Source organism: Spermophilus citellus (assembly GCF_964194105.1).
Source record: "Spermophilus citellus genome assembly, chromosome: 1".
Lineage (NCBI taxonomy): Eukaryota > Metazoa > Chordata > Mammalia > Rodentia > Sciuridae > Spermophilus > Spermophilus citellus.
Window position 1 is genome coordinate 124,841,187 of NC_138182.1, and position 16,312 is coordinate 124,857,498.

Here is a 16,312-nt window from a genome sequence, read left to right on the forward strand (position 1 = left end):
ATTGGGATTTTGATTGGCATTGCATTAAACCTATAGAGAACTTTTGGTAATATCACCATTTTGATGATGTTAGTTCTGCCTATCCATGAACAGGATATATTTTTCCATCTTCTAAGATCTTCTTCTATTTCTCTCTTTAGGGTTCTGTAGTTTTCATTGTGTAAGTCTTTCACCTCTTTTGTTAGGTTGATTCCTAAGTATTTTTTTTTAGGATATTGTGAATGGAGTGGTTGTCCTCATTTCCATTTCAGAGGATTTGTCACTGATATACAGGAATGCCTTTGATTTATGAGTGTTGATTTTATATCCTGACACTTTGCTGAATTCATTTATTAGCTCTAATAGTTTCTTTGTAGACCCTTTTGGGTCTGCTAGGTATAAAATAATGTCATCTGCAAATAGTGATAATTTAAGTTCTTCTTTTCCTATTTTTATGCCTTTAATTTCTTTCGTCTGTCTAGTTGCTCTGGCCAGTGTTTCGAGAACTATGTTGAACAGAAGTGGTGAGAAAGGGCATCCCTGTCTTGTTCCAGATTTTAGAGGGAATGCCTTCAATTTTTCTCCGTTCAGAATGATGCTAGCCTGAGGCTTAGCATAGATAGCTTTTACAATATTGAGGTATGTTCCCGTTATCCCTAGTTTTTCTAGAGTTTTGAACTTAAAGGGATGCTGTACTTTGTTGAATGCTTTTTTCTGCATCTATCGAGATGATCATATGGTTCTTATCTATAAGTCTATTGATGTGGTGAATAACATTTATTGATTTCTGAATATTGAACCAGCCTTGCATCCCAGGGATGAATCCTACTTGATCATGGTGCACAATTTTTTGGATGTGTTTTTGTATCCGATTCGCCCAGAATTTTATTGAGGATTTTTGCATCTAGATTCATTAGAGATATTGGTCTGTAGTTTTCTTTCTTTGAAGTGTCTTTGTCTGGTTTAGGAATCAGGGTGATGTTGGCCTTGTAGAATGAATTTGGAAGTTCTCCCTCTTTTTCTATTTCCTGGAATAGCTTGAAAAGTATTGGTGTTAGTTCTTCTTTAAAGGTTTTGTAAAACTCTGCTATATACCCATCCAATCCTGGGCTTTTCTTAGTTGGTAGTCTTTTGATGGCTTCTTCTATTTCTTCAATTGATATTGGTCTGTTTAGGTTGTCTATATCCTCCTGACTCAATCTGGGAAGATCATATGACTTAAGAAATTTATCGATGCCTTCACTATCTTCTATTTTATTGGAGTATAAGGATTCAAAATAATTTCTGATTATCTTCTGTATTTCTGAAGTGTCTGTTGTGATATTGCCTTTTTCATCCTGTATGCTAGTAATTGGAGTTCTCTCTCTTCTTCTCTTCGTTAGCATGGCTAAGGGTCTGTCAATTTTATTTATTTTTTCAAAGAACCAACTTTTAGTTTTGTCAATTTTTTCAATTGTTTCTTTTGTTTCGATTTCATTAATTTCAGCTCTGATTTTAATTATTTCTTGCCTTCTACTTCTTTTGCTGTTGTTTTGCTCTTCTTTTTCTAGGATTTTGAGATGAAGTATGAGATCATTTATTTGTTGGTTTTTCCTTTTTTAAGGAATGAACTCTAGGCAATGAATTTTCCTCTTAGAACTGCTTTCAATGTGTCCCATAGATTCCGATATGTTGTGTCTGTGTTTTCATTTATCTCTAAGAATTTTTTAATTTCCTCCTTGATGTCTTCTATAACCCATTGATCATTCAGTAACCTATTGTTCATTCTCCAAGTGATGCATGATTTTCCTTCCTTCTTTTATCATTGATTTTCAGTTTCATTCCATTATGATCAGATAAGATGCATGGTATTATCTCTTCTCCTTTATAATGTCTAAGAGTTGTCCTGTGACATAATATATGATCTATTTTTGAGAAGGATCCATGTGCTGCTGAGAAAAAAAAGTGTAACTGCTTTATGTTGGGTGGTATATTCTATATATGTCAATTAAGTCTAGGTTATTAATTGTGTTATTGAGTTCTATAGTTTCCTTATTCAACTTTTGTTTGGAAGATCTGTCCAGTGGTGAGAGAAGTGTGTTGAAGTCTCCCATGATTATTGTATGGTGGTCTATTAGACTCTTGAACTTGAGAAGAGTTTGCTTGATGAACATAGCTGCACCATTGTTTGGTGCATATATATTTATGATTGTTATGTCTTGTTGATGTATGGTTCCCTTGAGCAGTATGTAGTGTCCCTCTTTATCCCTTTTGATTAACTTTGGCTTGAAATCTATTTTATTTGATATGAGTATGGACACTCCTGCTTGTTTCAGAAGTCCATATGAGTGATATGATTTTTCCCAACCTTTCACCTTCAGTCTATGTATGTCTTTTCTATCAAATGCGTCTCCTGTAGGCAGCATATTGTTGGATCTTATTTTTTGATCCATTCCACTAGCCTGTGTCTCTTAATTGGTGAGTTGAAGCCATTAACATTTAGGGTTATTATTGAGATATGGATTGTTCTTCCAACCATATTTGTTTATTTATGTTACCTAACATGGTTTGTTTTTCCTCTTTGATTATTTTTTCCCTTTACTGTACTACCTCCCACTGTTGGTTTTCATTGTTATTTTCCATTTCCTCTTCCTGTAATGTTTTGCCGAGGATGTTTTGAAGAGATGGTTTTCTAGCTGCAAATTTTTTTAGATTTGTTTATCGTGGAAGGTTTTAATTTCATCTTCTATCTTGAAGCTTAATTTCGCTGGATACACAATTCTTGGTTGGGACCCATTTTCATTCAGCGTTTGAAATATGTTGTTCCAGGATCTTCTAGCTTTCAGAGTCTGTGTTGAAAGATCAGCTGTTATCCTGATTGGTTTACCCCTAAATGTAATCTGCTTCCTTTCTCTTAAAGCTTTTAAAATTCTCTCCTTATTCTGTATGTTGGCATCTTCATTATAATGTGTCTAGGTGTGGATCTCTTATGATTTTGCACATTTGGCATCCTGTAGGCTTCTAGGATTTGGGATTCTGTCTCATTCTTCAAGTCTGGGAAGTTTTCTCACATTATTTCATTGAACAGATTGCTCATTCCTTTGGTTTGGACCTCTATACCTTCCTGTATCCCAATGACTCTTAAGTTTGTTCTCTTTATGTTATCCCATATTTCTTGGATGTTCTGCTCATGGTTTCTTAATAGTCTTGCTGAGCTGTCTATGTTCTTTTCAAGTTGAAATACTTTGTCTTCATTGTCTGATGTTCTATCTTCTAAGTGTTCTACTCTGCTGGTAGTATTCTCATTTAAGTTTTTAAGTTGGTTTATTGCTTCCTGCATTTCTAGGATTTCTGTTTGTTTTTTTTATAACCTCTATTTCCCTGTATAGTTGATCTTTTGCTTCTTGGATTTGTTTATGTAATTCATTGTCGAAGTGATCTTCCATTGTCTGATTTTGCTGTCCAATGTCTTCCTTGAGACTCCAGATCATCTGAAGCATGTAAATCCTGAATTCTTTATCTGACATTCCATCTGCTGCAGCTATTACCTCTTCTAAAGTTGAGTTGAACTACATTGCTTGTGGTCCTTTCTTTCCTTGTCTTTTCATACTGCTTGCATTTCTTTCTGCTTGGTGAAACTATTGTTATTGAATTTTCCCCCTATATAGTTATATTGCTCATGTATAGTTGCAAAGTCTCCCTTGCAGGGTTGGGCGGTGGCTGTGCTCCTCCTCCAATAGGGGTGATCTGTCTACCACGGTGGCGGGCCACTGGGCTTGTTCTCCAGGTTGCAGGTCTGCCTACCTTGCAGGCGCCGGTGGCGGCTGTGCCCCTCCTCCAACTGGGTTGATCTTTCAACTAGGCCCTGCTTGGCCCCTTCCCCGAGACGCGCATTCTGCCTACCTTGCGGGCGGCAGCTGGGCCCTTCCTCCAATTGGGGTGATGTGTCTACCATGCCGGCGGGCCGCTGGGCTTGATCTGCTGTTCGGTTGCAGGTCTGCCTACCTTGCAGGCGCAGACAGCGGCTCTGCTCTGCCCTTCCTCCAATTGGCATGAGGTGTCTACCACGCAGGCGGGCCGCTGGGCTTGATCTGCTGTTCGGTGCAGGTCTGCCTACCTTGCAGGCATGGGTGGCGCCTCTGCTCTGCCCCTCCTCCAATTGGGGTGAGGTGTCTACCCTGCCGGCGGGCTTCTGGGCCTGTTCTGATTCTTGACTTTCTGATATGACTCTCATCTCTTTGACAGTACCTTTGTTCTCAGGGTGACAGAACTTGCTGGTGTCATTGCATAATTTAAAAAAGTTTTTTTAGATGTTGATGGACCTTTATTTTATTCATTTATTTATATGCAGTGCTGAGAATCGAACCCAGTGCCTCACACATGCTAGGCAAGTGCTCTACTACTGAGCCCCAGCCCAAGCCCCCATTGCATACATTTTTTTTTACCTGTTATTTTGTTGTTGTTGTTTTCCTGAAGATTCTCAGGTGACTCATGGAGTAGTTGCAATAGGGTGTTAAATTGAAGAGTGATGTCAGATTGTTTGGGATAGTGCTTTCGTTAATCTCCTAAGGAGGAGGCAGGAGGATCTATTGAAGAAATGGGCATTGACAAAGGACAGGGTGGTAACCAGGCTACAAAAAAATAAAGCAGAAGGTACACACTGAGGAGCAGTTCCAGCAATTGGGTCTCTCACATTCATATTTGTTCCTTTGTTGGTCAGATTTCCCACAGACCCTTGACCCAATATTCCTAGGGGCTGTTAACCAGGCCAAGAAACTTGAGTAACAGCAATTATTAAGTGTAATGGATTCATCCCAGAGCAAGGATAATAAAACATAGCCTTTAGGCCCTTGAACATGGCTTTATTTTAGAGCTGTCTCCCTAGTTGTTCAGATAACCATTTACTGATCAGCTCTTTACTCTTGGGCTTTGTACAGCTGGTAGTAATTTTCTGCACTAAATGACTATTATTTATACTGTATGCCACACTCAATTCATGCCTTGTTGACTAAGTTGTGAGTTCACCTACTCATTGGAAGTGTTCTTTACTCTCACCCACTTTTACCACCTCCTTTCTTGTCATACCACACATAGAGTTAGAGCCAGTTGAACAGAAGTCTCTCAGAAATGGCAAGTCTCTGTGGCTCAGGGATAAACTTCTGGCTCTCTGCAACAGGCCACCTAATAAGCAAAGGAGGCTCTGGGGAGATGCCGCAGTTTTGGCTGGGCATAGAATCACGAGCCACTCAAGCAGGAACAAAACTTTATTTTGAAAAAGCCGCCGATACTCTCTAGGCGCCGGCAAGCCAAACCCGGTCCTCCCACGTGCCTCCACCGGAACCGCACGTCTCCCGGAACCGGGGGTCCCCCGGACCTCCCCCGGAATCCCCTCCTACTATCCTTCCCCAACCAATGGGAACTCTCCATGAGTCCCGTAACATGAGTCTGGTAGCAGGCCAAGGTGAACAGCGGGAGTCCAATTTCCATATGAATGTAAATCTTAACATAATCATATCTCAGGGGCTAGCTGGCGTCACTTTACAACCAAAGGTGCCATACATCGTATATTTGCTTGTGGCTCCTAGCATCTGCCCCCTTCTGTTAAATTAAGCAACAAGCAATGTGGCTAGGGACCTGCCTGGTAGGTTGTCCAATTTAACATATGGTTCTTACCCGTCATGGGAGAACTGACATTTAGGCATCAGCTTCCTGTCTTAGGTTGAATCCACTGTAATCAGATCAACCCGTCACTGACTACCGGTCCAGCATTCAGCCATGCTTGTGGATAGGCTTATGCACCAGTGGGGGGGTGAGGTTCTTGCCTCACCTCTGTTGGCCCCCAAATTTAGCCTTGGTGCCAGTGGGGGGGTGAGGTTCTTTGTCTCACCTCTGTTGGCCCCCAAATTTTAGACCATCACTAGTAGAAGGGAGGAGGATACAGAAATGCCACGACACCAAGCCAATTGATGGCTCCTTTGGAAAAATTGCGTCACTGGTGACACCATCAGCAAAGATATGCCAGTATTACCACAATAAACATGGGGTGAGCTGGCAAGGAAATTGCATCACTGGTGACACCATCAGCAAAGACATGCCAGCAGTACCACAATTCGGTGCACCAGATGATATTTCACAATGTATGTAACTGATATATAGTCCAGGCAAGTTCTGCAAGCAGTTCAAATTGGAGGAGTCTATCAATATGTCCATTTCCTCCCAAAGTAAATCAAGTCCTTGATTGAGCATTACTTGTTGAGTTATATTCATTGATGCATCAGTTTATACAGTTTACTGTGATAGCTATCATAGAAGCTGTAGGTTGGTTTTATCTCAGTCTTCACCGGAATTGGGATGGAGATGGAAATTCTGGCAATGATGCTAAAGAGACATTATCCTGAACAGAATTATTAAATATAATGAAAAGGAAAGGTGAAAGTAAACAAACAGATCTGTTAAACTCCTTTAAAAACAATCCTTAACAGCTGTTTACCTAATTTAAATTAGTAAACAAACAGATCTGTTAACCATCTTTAAAAACAATCATTAACAGCTGTTCACCTAATTTAAATTAAACCATATAAATCATGTGAATAAAGAAAAAAATCGGATCCATTTTTTCATGAGCGCTCCTCATATAGGAAATATGGACATACACACATACAGACATACAACACAAAACAGAAGTGTGCACACAACATACAACACATAAGACAATAGTAAATAAAGGCGTTGTAACTATACCTAGGTGAAATCTCCATTGCAATGTTTAAAAACTCCACAGTCAAAAAAATAAAACACAGTCAAAAAATAAAACTGATCAGAAAAACATTAACCTAGGTTTGTATGAGCTCAAAATTAAAATAGAACTTTATGATGTGGGAAAAATGCAATAATAAAATAGATATTGAAAAAAAAAACACCTTGGTTAATCACTGTCGCAGATGTAAGAATAGCCAAGCTGGAGCTCTGGATGTCAGCTGTTATGGATTTGAGTCAAATCATCTTCTTTTTCTGTAGAAATTGTTTTAGTTAATCTCTCTGGAATCCAAATCGGTTGCTGTTCATCCTGTGGGAAAACACAGATAGCACCCCGATTCCAGACTATCACTGGATCCGGGCCTTTCCATTGTCCTGTTAGAATATCTTTCCAAAGTACCTTAGGCTTATGTACATTTTTTGGGTACAAATGTCTTTCCGCAGCACTAAGTCCCGATGAATCCAAATTTAAAAAGTTTAGAGTAAAAAGGGTTATTTTAAGTTTATCTTTGGGGGATATATACCCCTTTCCAATTCCCTCCTTTTGTTTTAATAAGTACATTTTAATAGTTTGATGAGCTCTTTCAACTATGCCTTGTCCTTGTGGATTGTATGGAATTCCTGTTATGTGAGTAATGCCAAATGATGAGCAAAATTGTTTAAAAGAGGTGGAAGTATAACCAGGACCATTGTCCATTTTTAACTGTTTTGGAACGCCCACAGTGGCAAAATTTTGTAAGCAATGAGCTATAACATCTTTAGTTTTTTCTCCGGCATGAAGGGAGCCCATCAAAAATCTGGAAGAAGTATCAACTGTAACATGTAAATATTTTAATTTTCCAAATTCTGGCAAGTGTGTGACATCCATCTGCCAAATATGGTTAGGTATCAGTCCTCTAGGATTGACTCCAAGATTAACTTGTGGTAAAAATGTCACACAATTTTGACATTGTTTTATTATATGTCTGGCTTGTTCTTTAGTTATTTTAAAACGCTTTTGTAAAGTATTAGCATTGACATGGAATCTTTTATGAAAATTTATAGCTTCTTCTACTGTGGAGAAAATATGTATGTCATGTGTAGATTTATCTGCTAGTTCATTGCCCATACTAAGGGCTCCAGGCAATCCTGTATGTGCCCTGATATGACCTATAAAGAATGGATCTTTTTGGTCCCAGATTAGACTTTGTATAGCGGAAAACAAAGAGAAAACAGTAGAAGAAGGTGAAATCCTACCAGCATCTTCAAGGGATACTATAGCATTAACTACATACTGACTATCAGAAAATAAATTAAATACAGAATCTTTAAACATCATAAAAGCTTGTAATACTGCATTAAGCTCTACCTTTTGAGCTGATTGTTTGGGTACTAAAAATGTAAAAGTTTGATCAGGAGTAACTACTGCTGCTGTACCATTGTTTGACCCATCAGTGAATATATTTGGAGCATTTATGATAGGGGTTTTTCTTGTCATTTTTGGAAAAACTACAGGATGCTTAGACCAAAAAGACAACAAAGGATTAGATGGTAAGTGATTATCAAATGAAACACTAGTTTTACACATGATTATTGCCCAAGTATTTAACTCATTAGCTAACTCATCAATTTGATCCATAGTATATGGAGTAATAATTTTATTGGGAGAAATCCCAAACACTCCCTTTGCTGCTTTTATTCCTTTGAGTATTAATTGTCCTACAGCCTCAGGATATCTAGTAAGAATAGTGTTAGGAGAATAAGATAAATGTATCCACAATGATGGACCTTCCTGCCAAAATACTCCTGTAGGAATATTTTTTGTTGGTAGTACAATAAATAATAAAGGCAAACTTATATCAATTCTATCCAAATGCATATTTTCCATATATGTTTCAATGATTTTTAATGTTTTTCTTGCTTCAGGCGTTAACATGCGGGGTGAATTTGGATCTGATGGACCTTTTAGAATATCAAATAAAGGTCCTAACTCTCCTGTTGGTATGCCTAGATAAGGCCTTATCCAATTTATGTCTCCCAATAACTTTTGAAAGTCATTAAGTGATTTGAGTTGATCTACTCGTATTTGAATTTTTGGTGGACGGACCATGGTTGAGGATAATAAAACTCCTAAATAATTAATTGGAAGATTTAATTGTACTTTATCTATTGCTATCTCTAGATTATAATTTTTCAATAAGTTTGTAAGTGTGGCATAACATTCTAGTAATGTGTTTTTATCTTTATGTGCCAATAACACATCATCCATATAGTGAAATATTTGTAGTTCAGGATTTTGATTTCTAAGTGGCTGGATTGCTTTATTAACATAAATTTGACACATAGTTGGGCTGTTAGCCATCCCTTGAGGGAGTACTTTCCATTCATATCTCTGATCAGGACCTTCATGATTCAGTGCAGGGATAGTAAATGCAAAATGTGGACTATCCTCGGGATGAATTGGAATTGAAAAGAAGCAATCTTTAATATCTATAGCTAAAACATGCCAGGTTTTTGGTAAAGCAGACAATTGAGGAATCCCTGATTGAGCAGGTCCCATAATAACGATCTCATTATTAATGGCTCTTAAATCTTGTAATAATCTCCATTTACCAGATTTCTTTTTAATGACAAAAATGGGAGTATTATGGGGGGATATGGAAGGTTGTATATGTCCTTCCGCTAATTGTTGTCTGACCAAGTCATGGGCTACTTGTATCTTTTCTTTAGTCAGGGGCCACTGAGGAACCCACACTGGTCTTTCTGATTTCCAAGTAATTTTGATTGTCTCAGTGGCCCTTTCTGAAAACCCAATTCATGTCTATTTATTTCTTGATCTATTTGAATAGGTGCTGTCATACCTTGTTCTTGTTCTCTTAATCTTTTTTCTTTCCTAAAGCCTTGTTTAGCCCTAGTAGTGGGTGCGTTAGGATTGATGTTATTTGTTAATGTCAATCCTAATTGATCTAGGACATCTCGTCCCCATAAATTTACAGGAAGATGATCCAATACATAGGGCTGTATAGTTCCTTCACATCCTTCAGGATCCCGCCAATCTAATACCATTGCGCTTCTATCGGGATTAGTCGCCACTCCTAGGCCTCGAAGCGTTTGAGTGGCTTGTTGTAATGGCCAATGTTTTGGCCATTCTTGACGAGAGATGACACTAAGGTCAGCTCCTGTGTCCAGCAGCCCATTAAAGTCATGTCCTTGAATATTTAATTTTAGCATTGGGCGAGAATCTAAATTTAAAGACAGCATAGCCCAATCTACACCTGTGGAGCCTAATCCCTTGGAACCTCTTTCTACATTACAACTGGAAAATTTATCATGCAGGCTGGGTATTATTAATAACTGTGCTATTCTATCTCCTGGTGAAATTACTGATATACCTCTTGGAGAACTAGCTATAATTTTTATTTCACCCTCATAATCGGGATCAATTACCACAGGACTTATCATAAGTCCTTTTAGTGTAGAAGAACTGCGTCCCAATAATAAGCCTACTGTTCCCTGGGGAAGAGGTCCTTTTACTCCTGTGGGAATGATTTGAACTCCCATCTCTGGAGTTAGTACTGCTCTGGCAGAGGAGCAGATGTCCAGCCCTATGCTCCCTCTAGTTTGTCTGATGAGGGATTTAATGGATAATGCGTCCTGGGCACTACCTTGATGGTGCTGTTGGGTTCCTCCATTGCCCCATATATTTGTGGTTTTGGGCCCCGGGGCATTGGGCCCTCTAGTCCGTTTTTTGGCAATGGAGCCTGATACCTTTCTCCATGATATCGTGGGTAAACACTTGGTCCTTGTCCGTTTTTTGATAATGGAATACCCTCTATGGTGGTTTGAGAACGGCATTCATTAGCCCAATGTTTCCCTCTATGGCATCGTGGGCAAATACCCGGTATTCTATTCCTTTGATACCCAGCTTTGTTAAACCCTCCTCTTATGGGGCAACTCCTTTTAAAATGTCCTGTTTGATTACAATTATAGCATGTTTTTGGCCTGGCATCTAAAGCCTGTTGTACTGCTGCTAAGACTTGCCCTTGTTCATTAATGTCTCTACATAATTTAATATATGTGTTTAAATCTTCATGTCTCCATGGTCTAATGACCTCTCTGCAGCAACGATTTGCTTGGTCATAAGCCAGTTGTTTTATAAATGGCATTACCTGTTCTGTATTACCAAATATCCTAGAGGCTGACTGAATAAGTCTATCTACAAATTCAGCGTAAGGTTCATTAGTTCCTTGTATTACCTTAGATAATTGACCTTGTAAGTCTCCATGCCCCTGTAAAGTTTCCCATGCCCTAACTGCATCTACAGCAATTTGTGCGTATACGCCAGGGTCATATTCAATTTGCTGTCTTTGACCCTCATAAGGTCCCTTTCCCAATAGCATATCTATATTTCCTTGAGGGTAACCAGCTTCTGCATTTTGCCTAGCTGTCTCCATGCAAAATTCCTCATTGGCAACCTTCCATAACAAATATTGTCCTCCATTTAGCACAGATCGACACATGTTAGCCCAATCTGCTGGTGTCATGTCCAAGTTGGTAACAGATTCGACCATGCTTATTGTGAAGGGAGCTTGCGGCCCATAGGTTGTTACAGCCTCCTTTAATTGCTTTATTGTTTTGAAATCTAAAGCACGGTGAATTCGTTGCCCTCCTGCCTGCTCAAGTACAGGGCATGCTAATCTTTGGGGTTCTGTCTCAGAATTCCGTCCATCAACTACGGGAGTTGAGGGCCGCTCAGCGGTAGATGGAGCTGTTGGTTGAATTACGCCCTCTGGTGATAGAACGGAGTTAGTAGCAACCTCCTGTTGTAATTCTCCACCTGATGGCTGCTTTTCCTCTAAGCTTGCTTTCTTTAAATTCTCCTCTGTCTGACTAGCTTGAGAGACCTTCTCTTTTGCTTGACCTAGCATTTTTTCTACCATAGTCTGGACCTCTAACAATTTACTTAACAGTTTTTCGGTTTGTTTTTTACTGGATTCTAATCTACTATAAAGGTAACATAACCCAATAAGATAGGATAAAACAAAGCCGAAACAGAATGAAACAAAAACAGAGCAGAGAATGGTTGTATCAATTTTCTCTTTCTCAGGGCCGAATAACTTCAAACCTTGAGCCAACCATTTTTCCCAGTTCGCCTGAGAAAATTCTAGGGCTAGGGAGCTTGAAATAAAAACAAAATAAATCAAAACAAGAACACATTGTTTTTTTAAATGGTCACCCATTCTGTCGCCTTCCCTCAGGGGCGAGCAATTTTACTCACCTCTAAGTTTCAGGCGTTCCCCGCACGGGCCTCCAAATGCCGCAGTTTTGGCTGGGCACAGAATCACGAGCCACTCAAGCAGGAACAAAACTTTATTTTGAAAAAGCCGCCGATACTCTCTAGGCGCCGGCAAGCCAAACCCGGTCCTCCCACGCGCCTCCACCGGAACCGCGCGTCTCCCGGAACCGGGGGTCCCCCGGACCTCCCCCGGAATCCCCTCCTACTATCCTTCCCCAACCAATGGGAACTCTCCATGAGTCCCGTAACATGAGTCCGGTAGCAGGCCAAGGTGAACAGCGGGAGTCCAATTTCTATATGAATGTAAATCTTAACATAATCATATCTCAGTGGCTAGCTGGCGTCACTTTACAACCAAAGGTGCCATACATCGTATATTTGCTTGTGGCTCCTAGCAGGGAGAAATCATCATCTCAGCATCTTTATGGCTAAGGAGTCACAAGTTGGAATGTGGCATTCAAGATTCAGTATCAGAGCTTCTATTATTATTTTGTATGCATTTGATCATGCCATTTAATACCTCTACTTTTCACCCCTAAAAGGGGAGTGATAGCTCTTTCCCTGTCCATCTTGAAGGCTAAAGAAGGATAATGTGTAATTGTGTATTATTTGACAATAGGGATATTTTTCCCAAAATTTTTATTGGTTGATTATAGTTGTACATAATTATGGGATCTGTTGTTACATATTTAGAGATACATACTGATAAGTGCATCAGTAGGTAATTTTGTCTTTGTGTGAACATCATAGCACGCACTTACACAAACCTAGATTGTCTAGGTCAATCATGCCATCAAGAGATGTGGCAAAGGAATCCAAGATGGTGGGCCAGAGGGAGGCAGCATTCTGTGTTGCTCTGTGAACTGGGACTCAAAATGTGAGAATACCAGTGATATTCCTGTTCCTGCATGGGAATCACCACCACCATGCCATTCAGGGCTCCAGGCCTAAGCATCAGAGTAGCCTCCGTCTTGTGACTCTGCAACAACGTAGATACTGTGTGCAGTGGCCTGCCTGAACCCAAGAACTTTACACAGGCTCTAAAGTCAGCTGACAGCCACACACTGCACAAGCTCATCTCTGAACCCATCCTCCAATGCCATCGCTTGGTTCCCACCAGGTGACTTGAAATCCCACCTGCCACATGACCTGACAGCCCACCACTGAAAGCAGGCCCCTCCATCTTGGGCTACTTTCATTACCCTCTTCAATGGGGGGCAACACCCAGTTTGGAACTCCCACTGGCCAGGTACCCAGTTTCTAATTCCCCCCTCTCCCTAGCAGCTGTTACCCTGATGCAGTGTCACCTGATTACCTTCACCATCCTGAGGGCAGAGATACCAGCTAACAACAGAGGACCCCACCTATTAGATGAGAAGGGAAGCAGGAAAGATATGGATTTCCAACCAAAATAATCCTGTTTCTCCCTTCAAAAAATTTTTCCCCCACTCCCTCTCTATTCTCCTTCTCTCACATCCACTACATATGTGAAACCAAGTACTTTGCATGAGGTAGGATTTTGAGGACTAGGACATCTGAATAGGATATTATAGCTGTGATATATATATATATATATATATATATATATATATATATATATGAATTAATTATATATATATAATTTCTTTTATCCCACCAATTTTTACTATTTTAACTTTTCTCAATATTATATGTGTATTTGTTCTATGTACTCTACTATCTTCCCACTTACTTGTCTATTCAAAATTATTTCCTCTCCCTTCTCCTGCTACTAACCTTCCTCTTTAGATTTCTATTTCACACTTCCTAAGTTACAACAAATCTATATCTTCACTTCTTACCTTCTCAGTGTATTATCCTTCTCCTCACCCCAGGTTCTTTGTCCACCATCAAAAACTGTAAACCCTTTTACAAACCTACTGAGTATACTGTAGATAGTAATTGAATTCACCATTTCTCTACATTGTGACCAAAATGTAAACATCTTAATAGCAAACATTTCTTCTTAGGGTGTATACTGTTTACATTGGGAGCTGATAACATTGTCCTTCATCCCACAGGATAGGTCTTGAATCCCAACAGGGGCACTGTAGCCCTGCTGGGTAAAAACAGTAATACCTCAAATCCACAGTGCTAGAAGGGAAGACACACAAGCAATATGAAAAGAGAAGGGAAGAAAGTGCCCCAAACATATCAAGGTACCACATTATTAGAATCTATGTCAAGAATAGCAGGAGAAATGACAGAGAAGGAGTTCAGGATGTACATGGTTAAAATGTTCTGTGAATTAAAGGATGATATAAGAGTAAATACAGGCAGCAAAAGAACATTTCGACAAAGTGCTACATAAACAAATACAGGAAGCAAAATATTACTTCAATAGGGAGACAGAGGTTCTTAAAAAAAACCCAAACAGAAATCCTTGAAATGAAAGAAATAAAAAACCAAAATAAAAGCTCAATTGAAATTATCACCAACAGATTAGACCACTTGGAAGACAGGACCTCAGACAATGAAGACAAAATATATAATCTTGAAAAGAATGTAGACAACACAGCGAAAATGGTAAGAAACCATGAGCAGAACATTCAAGAAATATGGGATAACATTTAAAAGACCAAATTTAAGAGTTATTGGGATAGAGGAAGGAATAGAGTACCAAACCAAAGGAATGAGCAGTCCATACAATGAAATAATATCAGAAAATTTTCCAAACATGAATAAGGAATTGGAAAACCAAATTCAAACCAAATTCAAATTTAATTGGACGCCAAATGTACAAAATCACAACATCCACACCAAGGCACAGTACAATGAAAATGCCTAACATACAGAATAAGGAGAGAATATTAAAAACCATGAGAGAAAGGAATCAATTACATATAGGGGGAAACTAATTAGATTATGTGCAGATTTTCAACCCAGACCCTGAAAGCTAGAAGATCCTGGAACAACATATATTAAGCTCTGAAAGAAAATGGATGCCAACCAAGAATCTTATATCCAGCAAAACTGAGCTTTAGATTTGATGATGAAATAAAACGTTCCATGATAAACAAAATTTAAAAGAATATACAACTCAAAAGTCTGCACTATACAACATCCTCAGCAAAATATTCCATGGAGAGGAATTGAAAAACAACAATGAAAATCAGTGAAGGAAGGTATTACACTTAAGGAAAAACTAATCAAAGAAGAAACCAAGTTAAGTTCAATGCCAAAAACAAACAAAAATGGCTGGGAATACACATCATGTCTAATAATAACCCTAAATGTCAATGGCCTAAACACACCAATAAAAAGACATAGACTTGCAGATTGGATTTTTTTAAAAAAGACTCAACAATATGCTGCCTCCAAGAGACTCATCTCATAGGAAAAGATATACACAGACTGAAGGTGAAAGGTTGGGAAAAATCATACCACTCACATGGACTGTGGAAGCAAACAGGGGTTTTCATCCTCATATCAAATAAAATAGACTTCAAGCCAAAGTTAATCAAAATGGAAAAAGAAGGACATTTCATATTGTTTAAGGGAACCATTCATAAACAAGACATAACAATCATAAATATCTATGCCCCAAACAGTGGAGCATCTACGTTCATCAGATAAACTTTTCTCAAGTTCAAGAGTCAAACAAACCACAACACAATAATTCTGGGTGACTTTAACACCTCTTTCACTACAGGATATATGATCCAAACAAAAGCTGAACAAAGAAACTATAGAACTCAATAATACAATCAATAAATTAGACTTAACTGACATATATAGAATATTTCATCCTTCAATGAATGAATACACTTTCTTCTCAGCAACATGTGGATCCTTCTCTAAAATAGACCACATATTATGCCACAAAACAACTCTTAGAAAATATTTAAAAAATAGAGCTACTACCCTGCATTCTATCAGATCATAATGGAATAAAGTTAGAAATCAGTGATAAAATAGAAAATAAAAGCTACTCCAACACCTGGAGACTAAATAATATGCTACTGAATGAACAATGGGTTGCAAAAGACATCAAGGAGGATATTAAAAAATTATTAGAGGTGAATGGGATATAGATAACAATGTATTGAAATTTCTGGAACACTATGAAGGCAATACTAAGAGGAAAGTTCATTGCATGGAGTTCATTCCTTAAAAGAAGAAAAAGTCAACAAATAAATGACTTAACATTATGTCTCAAAGCCCTAGAAAAATAAGACCAAATCAATACCAAAAGCAGTAAATAATTAAAAGACAGGAAATAATTAAAATCAGAGCTGAAATCAATAAAATTGAAACAAAGAAACAATTGAAAAAACTGACAAAACAAAAAGTTGGTTCTTTGAA

General features: G+C 38.6%; 1 long non-coding RNA gene across 1 annotated transcript in view; it reads right to left on the bottom strand.

Moving 5' to 3' along the window:
- Nucleotides 1-4,470: 4,470 nt before the first annotated feature.
- LOC308647982 overlaps nt 4,471-16,312 on the bottom strand; it is a 75,697-nt gene continuing 63,855 nt past the window's right edge. Inside the window, exon 4 of the long non-coding RNA XR_014021753.1 lies at nt 4,471-4,589. This is a non-coding gene — a long non-coding RNA (uncharacterized lncRNA). The remainder of the gene's footprint in view (nt 4,590-16,312) is intronic.